Source organism: Rhincodon typus, chromosome 13, assembly GCF_021869965.1.
Source record: "Rhincodon typus isolate 14 chromosome 13, sRhiTyp1.1, whole genome shotgun sequence".
NCBI lineage: Eukaryota > Metazoa > Chordata > Chondrichthyes > Orectolobiformes > Rhincodontidae > Rhincodon > Rhincodon typus.
This window is the reverse complement of record NC_063344.1, coordinates 24,578,192-24,591,144: the sequence shown is the minus strand read 5'-3', so window position 1 is coordinate 24,591,144 and position 12,953 is coordinate 24,578,192. Positions and strand designations below refer to the sequence as shown.

The 12,953-nt window shown below is 39.3% G+C and overlaps 1 long non-coding RNA gene across 1 annotated transcript in view; it reads right to left on the bottom strand.

Moving 5' to 3' along the window:
- Positions 1 to 9,591, bottom strand: part of LOC125484738 — a 43,820-nt gene extending 34,229 nt beyond the window's left edge. The window contains exon 1 of the long non-coding RNA XR_007263552.1: positions 9,497 to 9,591. This is a non-coding gene — a long non-coding RNA (uncharacterized LOC125484738). The remainder of the gene's footprint in view (positions 1 to 9,496) is intronic.
- Between the last annotated feature and the right edge of the window lie 3,362 nt (positions 9,592 to 12,953).

Below are 12,953 nucleotides of genomic sequence, written 5' to 3'. Positions count from 1 at the left end.
AGAGAAAAAACTATTTCCTCTGATGGAAGAGTTTATAACAAAAGGAGATAACTTTAAAACCAGAGAATAATGGCAGAATAGACATTGTCACAGATAAGATAGTAGCAATGTGGAACCACCTCCTTCAAGAAACTATGAAAGTTAGGTTAATAGAAAATATCAAAACTTAGATTAGCAGATTTTTGCTAAGCAAGAATATTAATAGATATGTTGCCAAGGTAGATATACACATTTATGGTGATCAACCATGGTATAACTGAATAGCGTAGCAGGATTGAAAGACTGAGTAGCCTATTGCTGTTCCTATAGTCGTGTAATGTGTACCTCGATCACCAAGTTACTGAAAAGATGGATATCTATTATTTCAATTCTCCTTGCATTTCCTCCATTATAAAAGAAAAACATCTTGGCCTGGATTTTCGCAACAGTAGACAGCTTCTTTGTCAATTTAAAAATGGCAGATGAGACCAGAAACCAGAATTCCTGCATCCAAACACAGCACCTCTGATTTTCACAATGTCCGCACTGGGGACTGTTCATATTTCAAGGATTCCGGTTTCATGGAGGTAGAAATCAGCAGGTGCCTCCTTTCATATTGAATTTTTCTGTCCCACCAATGTGAAGCACTTTGCGTGCAGAATAGACCTGGGAGGAAAAGGTCTGAACTTTGAAGATTTCTTTGGATAGCCAGGTACTCTTCAAATCCCTGTGGAACTTGTTTTCAAATTGTCTTAAGTGCCCCATAATCAGCAGAAACTCATTTTAAAGTGCTTTACTTTAACCCCAGGGAATAGGAGATTGAGACTGCTGGTCTCCCAGGACAACTTACTTTGTTCTTACTGTGTCCTGCATGCAGATATCAGGAAGAACTTTGTGCTTCTTGTGAAGGAACAGACAAGACAGCCATAGTAGTCTCTGACATAGGTTACATATGAGCCTGTTAGCATGTATAGCCAGAGGTCTGGGAAGGGCATGAGGTCTGGAAGAAGAGGCAGCACCATAGATAGCAGCAAGGTGGTGAATGAAAGAGAGGCCAACTAGATTCCACCCTGTGTGAAGGGAGTAGTGGCCTCAGACATTATAAGTTAATATAATAGAGAACTGGCGCTGAAGATGATGGTGTTTGAGCTGTGGCATATGGTGCATGGTCCAGCAATACTTTGAACCACATTCTTGTTGGACCCCATGCCCTGCCTGTACTGGCTCTGAATGTAACTATCACACTCAACCTTTATGGCTCAGTCTTTTTCAGGCCTTGGCAGCTGACCTGTCTGAAATATCCCAATCAATAACACAGAGCAGCAGTAAGGCAATACCTCATTCCCTGTTTGCTGATGTACAGAGTATATTAATGTCTCAGATGATTTCATGTCTTAGATGCAGACAGCCACAGCTTTAGTCCAGTCAGCAACTTTCCCCTCGGTGGAGCGTGTTATATATTCAAACCATGTTGCTATAATGGCCCCAAGTCAGCACATGGACACCTTTCCACTCATTCAATGACATTTTGGCTTGTGACTGTAACACGGCTTTCTTTCAATGTGTACTGGCTTTCCTAGTAGCTCCCATTACTGCTTCATACTATGGAGTTGTCGACTGGCTTGGCTATGTCAGCCACCTTTGGTTGGCTGCCAAAAGACAAAGGCATCTCCTTAATAACTCAAATAATGACCCTCTATGGGATCTCTCAAACTGAGGCAATACCTACCTCCAACCTAACAGCAGCCACATTGTCACAGGAAGTACAATTGAGGATGCCATTGCCATTTTAAAAGCTTCCTTCAGGTGCCTCAGTCACTTAGGTGGAGCTCTGCAAGGAAATGAAGAATAATAGTGGTGTGCTGCATGCTAAACAACATTGCTTGGCAGCGGAGCCTGCAAATTGGTAATGATGACACCCTGGGCACAGCTGTAACCTCTGAGAAAGATGAGGAGGAGGAATTTCTTACACATTCTAATAATTTGGAAACAGAAAATGATGAGGAATTGCCAATAGCGTAGAGCTGGGAGGGATTGTCATGTAGCCAAGGCTGTCTCTGTGCAAGATGGACTCACCACCAGATACATTTTCTGCAAAATAGATCCACATTGTGTTCATCTCCAACTTGCCATTATCCATAACCATGGGCCTTAGCATTTTGCAAAACACATGGTAAGAGATTTTTCACAACCTGACCCCTTCTTATAAATGCCAGTGTCTATGAAGAAAGCACCAAAGCTACCTCTTGGTCGATATTCAAATCATTTCTGCAATGCTGAGAGTGACAATAACACTTAAGATTTTACATCCTTTAAATACCATTATGATTTCAAGTGTTAATACACATGCAGATAAGGCATATTGCACAGGCTAAGCTTAAAATAGCTTTGCAACAATAGCTTTAGAATACAAACAGTGCCAAAATAGTAGGAACAGCAGATGAGCAATATTCCTGGAGTTTATTTGGCCCCTCAACTTGCAATGCATATGTCTGGTCCGATACAGAACACTACTGTGTGAATAACTGCCTTGCATCCAGCATGTATGCTTGAGATGTACCTGCTGCCCAGCATCTACTTATGGAGTCTGATCACTGAGTCGCTTTTAAAGTCAAGCTTGGATGGACAGTTAAAGATACCAGGAGCATCTCAGCACGCCTTTGCACACTAGATTCTTACATGAGATATCAGGAAATGAAGAAGTCACCCAAATCCTTGGATCAAGCAAAATCTTTGCTCCTGAAGATTTCAATACATGGTGGATCTTAGCTTTCATTAACTTTAGTGAGAATGCCAACAGTGAACCCATAGTGAACCCATTAATGCTCTAAGTGTATTCGCAACCTACCCTCATGCATGCTCCTACTCAGGTGGGTGTGCCATAGGGAATGGAAATTGTTACTCTCAAATGCTCTAACATGCACCTCTTGTTTGATACAAACTCTTTTAAAATCATGTTTTAGTATTATTTGTTATCTAACCTTAGGGATCAAACAATTATATTTGAACTGCATCACTGAAATGCGTGGGGTGCTCACATAGTATGTTGTTCAAGTTTTAGTTTTGAAACAGATACTATGCAGACTAAGTGTTGGAGGAAGTGGTAAGAAGCTGGGGCTGCATGCTGGAGGGGCCCAAGTCTGGGGCTGGGATGGGACAGAATGGGGAAAGAAGGGCTGAAATAAAATCGGGTATTACATTGCTTTTGACAAAGGAGTGATCTTGGGCACTCCTTTGCTATTTGCCCATATAGCAACATACAAATTAAGAATGCCAGTAGACCATTTGAACCTGTTCCCCCATTCAAAAAGATTGCAGCTGATCGTCAGTGTTATAAATTCACATTCACCTCTACCCAGATAATGTTTGATGTCCCCGCCCAACAAGCATCAATTTATGTTGTCCCCTAGTTTTGGGATTACCCAACTAGAGTAAACACCCTTGCCACGTGCGCCTTGTCAAGACCGTCCAGGATCTTGTACACTTCAACCAAGTCACTCCAAACTTTTCTAAACTCCAGTGGCACCAAGCCAAACCTGCCCAATCTATCCTCCTAAGACCATCTGCTCATCCCAGGTATCAGTTTAGATCTATATCCCCTATGAACCATCTCCAATGCATTTACATTCTTCCCTAAATAAAGAGATTAGAATACATGCAGTATTTGAGATGTACTCTCACCAATTCTATATATAACTGAAACATAACATCTTGACTTTATGTTCAATTCCTCTTATAACAATAGATAGCATTCCATCAGCCTTCTTAATTACATGCTGTACTGTCATTTTACTGTCATCATCCTTCACACCTCTGAATTCTGTAGTCATTCAATGTTTAAGTAGTACTCTGCTTTTTTTAAAATTTTCCTGTCAAAGTGAACTACTTTGCATTTTCCCACATTATGCTCTGTCTTCCAGATTTTTGCTCAGTCGCTTATTTGTATCAGTCTGCAAACTTATTATCCCCTCTTCACAACATACTTTTCTACATATCTGAGCATAACCTGCAAATTTAGCCACCCTATTTCCTGTCCTCTCATCTAACTTATTAATATAAATTGTAAAAAGTTGAGACACCAGCACAGACACCTGCAGGGCCACTTTCAGATCCACAGATAAGGAGCAAAGACTTCTGTGCTTCTTGTGTTTTAAAGAGGGCTGACCTAAAATTTATTCAAATCTACTCCAAGAATGTTTTTCCATAACTACAAAAGAGCATGTTATAAAGTCACAGCAAATGAAAGTATGAATCAGGAGCAGGAATAGGCTCTTCAGCCTTTGAATCTGCTCGCCATTCAATAAGATCATGGCTGATCTGATTGTAATCTCAAATCCACATTTCTGCCTATCCCAAATAATCCTTCAATTCCTTGCTGAACAGGAATCTATTAAAACCTGCCTTAAAAATACTTAAGGACTCTATTTCCACAACCATTTCAGGGAAAGTTTCAAAGACTCACAACCCTCTGAGAGAGAAAAAAATCACTTAAAAACTTACTTTTAAATAGACTAGTTCTTTCACTTTAGCAGCAGCATGCAAATGTGATCTTTCTCTTGGACCTCTGTAATGAGCCAACCTTGCAGAAACACTGCAGGTTATTGACCTTTTCCAGCACTGAATCTATGAAACATTGTTGTCTCCTATTACTTCACTGTAGCCATAATTTGAATCTGGGCTTTTTTTTGTTGCTGAAGGTGGGTAATGCTTATCAGAAGGGTGCAGGATGCTCTCTTCTTCAGGACCTGTTTCACTAATTATTGTAGATCCCAATCAGAGAATTGTAGGGTAGCTGAATCAATCCTTCCTTATCCCTAGCTCCATAATCCTTTGTGTAACATTCTATCAATAAAATGTGAGGCACAAAGGCTTGTGTACCATTCAGATTACAATGGTCTCATTCACTTTTGTGTACATATATTCACTAACCATTTTCAAAATATCATCAATGATTACTGTTAAGGTGTGGTGGAGAAATGATTCTGCACAAATGCTTTATGATATGTACGATGCGACCGTCAGTCCAAAATGGCAAGCTGTGCTCTGTGACCGCTGACAGCCCTACAGGATTACATTAATATGACATGACAGTGTGCAGATCTTAAGGACCTGATCAGGGATTTTCCTTGTGGATAAATCCTGATGGACGTGTGGCAAGAAGGCAAGTGGACAGGATAATGACTATAGAAATATTCATTATTCTTCCACTGAGTCTCCACAGTTAACTACATCACTGCAGCATATCTCACTAGGTACTGCTGCCAAGACTATGCCATCTTCATAGCTGTACCTTATGAATGAGTTGATGCTTTCAGTGCTTCCCAATAGTACACTGTGAACACAGGTAGGTGTAGGAATTTAAGTGTTGTAGATGCATGAGTCACTGGAAGTTAATATGCACGTACAGCATGAAATCAAGAAGGCGAGCAGGATGATTTTCCATTTTAGAAAGGAACTTAACATCAAAGGAAGAAAGCTATGCTTTTGTTATACAAGAATTGATGAAACTACATCTTGAATACTGCGAGCAGATTTGCTTTCCTTCTTAATGGAAGAATATAAATAGAGTGAAGGTGGACCTCTGACCCCTCATGACTAAACTAGCCCCACCTGCCTGCTCCTGGCCCATATCCCTCCAAACCTTTCCTATTCATGTACTTATCCAAAAGTCTTTTAAATGTTGCAATTGTACCCACATCCACCAGTTCTGCAGGAAGTTTCTTCCACATGTAAAAAATTTGCCCCTCATGTCTTTTTTCAATCTCTCTCCTCTCACCTTAAAAATGTGCCCCCTAGACTTGAAATCCCTCATCCTGGGGAAAAGGCAACTACCATTAACTCTATCAGTACCCCTCATTATTTTACAAACTTCTATAATGTTGCCTCTGAACCTCCTACGTTCCAATGAAAAAAATCCCAACCTATCCAGCCTTCCTTTTTCACTCAAACCTTCCATACCCGGCATTATCCTGGTGAATCTCCTCTGAACCATCTCCAGCTTAATAACATCCTTCCTATAACTGGACAACTTCATTACTTTAAGTTTTAAATATTTTGATCTACGATGGGAATACTTTAAAAGCAAGCCCTGTTCATTAGTGAGGTTAATAGTTGTACTTCAACCTGAAGACATGTTATTAGTCATGTCCCCTGATGAATAGTCTGAGACACATTTTTCTTTACTGTCTTTATTAATGAATGTGCACAGTCTCATTGGGAATATCTTAAATAAGTTTTCCAATGACACAAGTCTCGGGACTATTGGAAGGCCCTGCACAGTATGATTTACAGGGAATATTGCTGATTGAAGTTGAGAGACCAAATATAATTTAAAGTTCTTGGCCAATGTTGAGAATCTATGACTAAAGCTAGCAATTGTTATGCTAACTGAAGCATTCAAAATACATCAAAAAACATTATTTGATTCCAAGCAAATTTGCTGGTCAAATCAAAATTAAGACAACAAAAACTAAGATTTACTGGACTTAAAATGTCAACTCTCTTTCTCTCTCCATAGATGTTGCCAGACCAGCTGAGTTTCTCCAACACTTTCTGTTTTTATTTCAGATTTCTAGCTTCTACAGTTCTTTGCTTTATTAAGATATTGGACTTAGTTTTGGTCCCTTCCACCAGATAGGTGACATGGTGACTTCAGAAAAGCTTCGTAGGTAAGCTGCAGGAAGACCCTCAGCTACTCAGGCTCAAGAATTGTGGATTGCTTACCGCAAACAATGCAAACTTATGAGATTCTTTTTTTCATGGGATGTGGTATCATTGGCTAAGCCAGCATTTATTTCTCATCCCAACCTGCCCTTGAGAAGGTACTCAGTGGAATTTTGAAGAATAAGAAGGAATCATATGGAAACGTGTACAATTCCTAGAGAGAGCTGAACAGCGGCATTGTCATGAGGCTGCGGCCCCTGATCAATGAGTCTAGAACTAGGAATAAAGGCTCACTCACTCACTTAAATCAGGAGAAATTTCTTTAGTTATCATTTTATGAATCTTTGGAGTTCTCTGCCCCAGGGGTTTGCAGATAATCAGCAAATGAGTATAATCAAGAGTGAGATTCAGAAACTTTTGGGCACGAAATGATTAAAAGATGTGCAGACGCGGTCGTGCTTTAGAAATTTGATCGTGTGGAAGGGCAGAGCAGATTTCTGTCCTATTCCTGTTTGTATTTCTATGCTTTCATGATGCTGCAGTCATCATGATGTCAGATAGTTGTGATGCACTATTGCTCTTTTCTGCTCATTAACTGTGAATGTTTCTGTTGGTTTCAATTTGATATAAAAGACATTTAACTTTCGGATTTTCTGAAGAAGGGTCTAGGCCCGAAACGTCAGCCTTCCTGCTCTTCTGATGCGGCTTGGCCTGCTGTGTTCATCCAGCTCTGCACCTTGTTATCTAACTTTTGGTGTACCTAGATTCTTTGCTGTTTCCTGAACTGGAATGAAAATTTATATTGAAGGAAACCTTTTTGCACCTTATGTTCTAAATGGAAGTTTTTTAAAGCATTTATTTGTGGAAGGAGGGTGTCGCTGACTGGATTAGTATTTATGGCCCATCCCTAAATGTCTTTGATCTGAGTGGCTAATCAAAAGTCATATCAGAGGGACATTAACAGTCAACCACATTGCTATGGGTCTGGGGTCGCATGTAGACCAGACCAGGAAAGGATGGCCGATTTCCATTCCTAAAGGTCATTAGTAAACCAAACGGTTTTTTTTTGACAATTAACAATGGTTTCATGATTAGCATTAGGTTAGCATTGTAGTGTTATTAGCTTTTTACTGTTTATGGTGGTTACTTTTTATGCAAAGAACTTCCCAATTTTGTTGAAGCTGTGTCCTCTTGGCCTCCTGTCACAATTTAAATTAATATTCTAGACTTATCTTTTTCAGTCCCCTCCATTAAATTTTTTCTGAGATAGTTCCTTTCTCGGGCAAAAAGCTCAACTTTATTTGAAGGTTGTTTCTGGTGATTTACAGCCAATGATGTGTTTCTTTTCTATCAATGAAACCATTTTTTACATGTACTGATTTTGAAAAACATAACCACTTCCTAACAAAAATCTCCCCCAAATAATCATATCATCCTAAAACCAACCTTCCTCTGTTTCAGTTTAATATTGCATATAGTTTACTGCTAACACCCATTGTGAACGGGTAGAACCAATGCTTGACTGAGTGTCAAATTAAAGATGAGAAAAGTTTTTGTTTTAACTAATGACATGTATTTGCTGAACATTATGTCTAATGAAACTGTCACATTCTTTATTGTTTGAAATATTGGTATGGAGTAGTTGTTCATTTTATTTTGTGAAATAGAATACCAAAGGAAACAAAGCACTCTATCCGTCATGGTCTTTCATAGATCATTGACAGTCTGATCAATAAAAGAATTTGTTGTAGACCTGTTCTCATACAATGTGAATATTTGCACACTTAGCAGGTTACTGGATAGCAGTCAGGAATCTTGGCTGATTTTCACTTTCTTCACTACCCTTCCCTCTCTTGCAGCCTTTGTTGACATTACCCCTGAGGACAGACTGATTATAAAGAAATGTTTTTTTACACCTTCTTTTTCACTGCCAGTAGTGACAATGCTAAAAACTTTGTAGAGATAGAGAAACGCAATGATATAATTACACCTACAATCATGTTACCATAGGCACCTCCATTCAGGGATCTGGTGAAAGTATTTTGAAATATAGCAACAATAGTCAACAACTATGTGCCTTTAAGTCCATGACTTTTAGATTTCAGTTTAATGCTATCTGAAGGTTAGGGAAATACTGTGCGATAATGAAAACTGATGGAGTGGAAAATCAATCTTTCTACTTGGAAATGTCTCTCTGAAACTTGACATTTTTTGTTGAAGCAATGAACAACTATTGCTTCTATACCGGAGGACTGTCCCCACTGAATCATTAGCATCTGGGTTGATCATTGATTCTGTGAATCCTTAATATAAACTGTTCAGTGTTAATGCTCTTTTTATATAAAACTGTATTTTGATTCCATTCAATACTCAATATCATTAATCTTAGCAATCATGATGACAGAAATTTACTTATGAAATTGTGATTGTACCTCGGCTGAGAGGAGTCACGCTTGCTACTGTAAATCACATTTCACAGATAATAGTCTAACAGGTCAACTTAATTTCTCTCATTCAATGTAATTAACTTACATGTTATAAATGTATAATTACAGGTAAACACCTATCATTAAAATAATCTAATCTTAGACTATGACTAGTATTTTTATGGTATAACCTCAACTCTTCACATGGAATTACTTATTTGTAGTCACTGCCAGCTATCTATTTTACTCTAAGAAAAAATCTCCCTGATTAGTTTATAGACGAAACTTCCTTTACCTTAATGATTGTTCTATTAGTAAAACATATCTGAAACTCCGAAGTAAATGACAATCTGCTTATCAGATTGTTCTGTTATTCTCCGTTGCTTAGATAAAGTAAACAGGATAAGAGAACAGTAAAGCCTTTTTACTTGAACTGTGATGATCTTATCACCAGCTCCATCAGCGACCTGAAACCTGTGACCTTCTTGAATGGCTTTAACTTGCAAACTTTGTCATGAAGTTCTGCAGAAAACAAAGTTTATTTTTAAAGTTATGAGCTAACTGAAGTTTTGGTTTTGCACATGGGTTTGATAAAAGAAATCAACTATTTTTTTAAAAGATTCTTTAAATGTTTTATGAAATTCTTTGTGTATTTGTTGATGAGGTCTGATCCTTAAAAACAGAAATGAATCTTACCAAAAATGAACTAAACACATTCTGTGGATTCTGAAATGATTTCTGCAGATTAGAAGTTGGCAAACATCAACCATCTATTTAAGAAGGGAGTGAGATAGAAACCAGGGAACCACACATCTGTTAGCCTTATGTCAGTAAGCTGGAAAATGGTATAATCCATTATGGAAGTTGTGATAAATGGACATTTGGATTACAATGATCTGACCTGGAATAGTCAGTGTGGATTTGCGAAATTGGAAATTATATTTGACTAAATTGGAGTTTTTTGACGATGTTCCTAAGAAAACTGATAAAGCGGAATTGATGGATGTAGCTTACTTCGATGTTTAGAAGTCTTTTGATAAGGTCCCTCACAGGACGTTGATTAGCAAAGTTAATGCGATAGGACGTAATGCACTGGCATGAATCTAGGATTGGCTAATAGGCAGAAAGCCAGAAAACATGGCTTCAGGTCTCCTTGTCAATAAATCTCTCAAGGCTGATATGCAGGTACAGCAAGCTATTGGGAAGGCTAAGGGAATTTACCACAGGAGGATTGGAGTACAGCAGTAGTGAAGTCTTGCTTCTATTGTACAGAAGTTTGGTTAGACCACACTTGGATTATGAGTAACTTGGGCCTGTATTCTCAGGGTAGATGCAGGTAAAATGTTTCTTAGTCTAGAACCAAGAGGCACAACTTAAAAAGGATGATACTTAGGACCATGATGATGAAAGTTTCTTTTAATCCAAGTATTGTGGATCTTTGGATTTCTCTACGTCAAAGACTGTGAAAGCTTAGTTTTTGAATATGTTTAAGGTTATCATTTTTAACACCTGACTCTGCACCAGGTCATTTGTTGCCAGCCATGAACAGCCCTTTATAACGCACGCAGTGGAAGTGAAAAGGAACAGCTTCTAAAGGAAGGCACCTAAGTGGTACGGGTGACTCTTTCATTGCAAATAGAAGTTCACATTCGTAAATGTATTGCGACTTTATATCATCACCTCTCTGATTGACAGTCATAGCAACTGCAGCTACAGGAATCAAGCGACAAAGGCAACCTTTCTTTACCACAATACGGTATTGGAACCCTGTTTAAGGAAATGCTACTCTTCCCCAGTGTCTAGCACAGCATAACATCATGTCATTGGTCTGTGTAGGAGCTTGACATGCTAGAACATTTTCAAATCATTTGAATAATAACTTTTATTGAACAACAGGAGGAACAAAGAAGAAACCAATCCCATATCACCCAAGGAAGGCAGCATTGTGTATAAAAGCATTTTGGCAAATATTTACAGTCTAAGATGAGAGGAAATCAACTTTGTGCCTTTGTGCAGCCTCTGAGACCTCGGATAGTCTTTGAATTGTGGCCCACAGGTGACAATTTTAAGGTTATCTGTGACTACTTCAGCTCCACAGTAATGACTATGACATGGTCAAATTGCTTATGGCCAGGATTTGTATCCCACTTAGTTGGACACTGCATGTACCTTATTTGTTTGTTCATTTAGGTGTTCCATGTCACATTCACAGTGATTGTGATCGAGAGCAGGATCCTAGAAGAGCCTCACAATGTTTATGATATTAGATGGGTATGTGTATGCAGTGTGGTTTGGCAGTGACACTAAGATGAAAGGTGTTGATGCAGTCCAAAGTGGGGCAGTAAAGTGGAGAACTGTATTCTAAGTGTGTTGGATATGCATCATGATGATACGCTCAAGCTGCCGCCTGTCAGACACCACCTCCACAAACTGGCCGAGGCATCCATGAGATCACTGCCCACGGTGTGTGCCATGGGCGATTGGAACGGCTGGCCAAGCTGAGGCCCAGAGGCACAAGCAGTGAGGTGGAGTCACCAGATACCCTCTCGGACTTTCACAATAGAAATTGTTACTGCCTAGTTTCTCTCTGCTGTGTAGGAAAATAGCATATCAATAAGGCAGAATTGGGTCCTCAAGAAATTTTGATGAATTTAATTTGACGAGAGCTCTTGCTGCTCGTGAACAAGATTCTTGCGTCGCTGTTTAAACCTTAAGCAGAACATCAAACTTTCTCACAATGTTGGAATCTCAATTTTCTTGCCATATTTTTTGAACGGATTCGCCATTGACCACATCATTCAGGGATTGGGAAATTTCCACGCATTCTATTTTTGGACTCATTCCACTCATCTTTGAGCCCTGCTGCTTGATTTACAGGAAAATTCATGCAAGGGAAAGTTAATAATATGACTGAGTAACAGCACCTTCTTAAAATTGGTTTTGGAACGTTATAAATGTTATAACTGCTAATTTACAGGATTAAAAAGGCATATCTTGAAATAAATTGGCATCCAACTTGAACTGATACATTCAGCACTGATTTTTTGATTGCTATTGGAAAGTCAGATTTATTGAAGATAAATATATTAATAGTCCATAATTAAGCAGCAGTAAATTAGTGCAATTTGAAAAAGATGATTTGTTTTCTTAGGAAGCTGCATTGGAAGGATTTCTCTATGAATTTCAGCAGATGTTTATTACCACAGCTGCAGCTGAGAATCCATATACAATCTTTGCTTCCACGCCTTTGCCAATTGCTTTCCAAAGCTGATAGATCTTATCAAGAAAAACTGAAAGGACTGCAGAAAAGACTGCTGGAAATCAGAAACAAAAACAGAAATTGCTGAAAAAGCTCAATTATTCTAGTTCTGAGGAAGGGTCACCAGACCCGAAACGTTAACTCTGATTTCTCTCTCAGAAACTGCCAGACCTGCTGAGCTGGTCCAGAGCATTTCAAAAATTCTTTTCCCAGATTTTTCTTCAATTCAATTTGTATTGCTGCAACAGAGACCATGTAAAAATGTACCAGAATGTTAGAGACAACAAGGTGCAGGGCTGGATGAACACAGCAGGCCAAGCAGCATCATAGGAGCAGAGAGGCTGACGTTTCGGGCCTAGACCCTTCATCAGAAAAGGGGGAGGGGAAGGGGGTTTTGAAATAAATAGGGAGAGAGTGGGAGGCGGATAGAAGAGGGATAGAGGAGAGGATAGGTGGAGAGGAAACAAACAGGTCGAAGAGGCGGGGATGGGGCCAGGAAAGGTGAGTGTAGGTAGGGAGTTAGGAAGGGGATAGGTCAGTCCAGGGAGGACGGACAGGTAAAGGGGGCGGGATGAGGTTGGTCGGGAGGAGATGGAGGTGCGGCTTGGGGTGGGAGGAGGGGATAG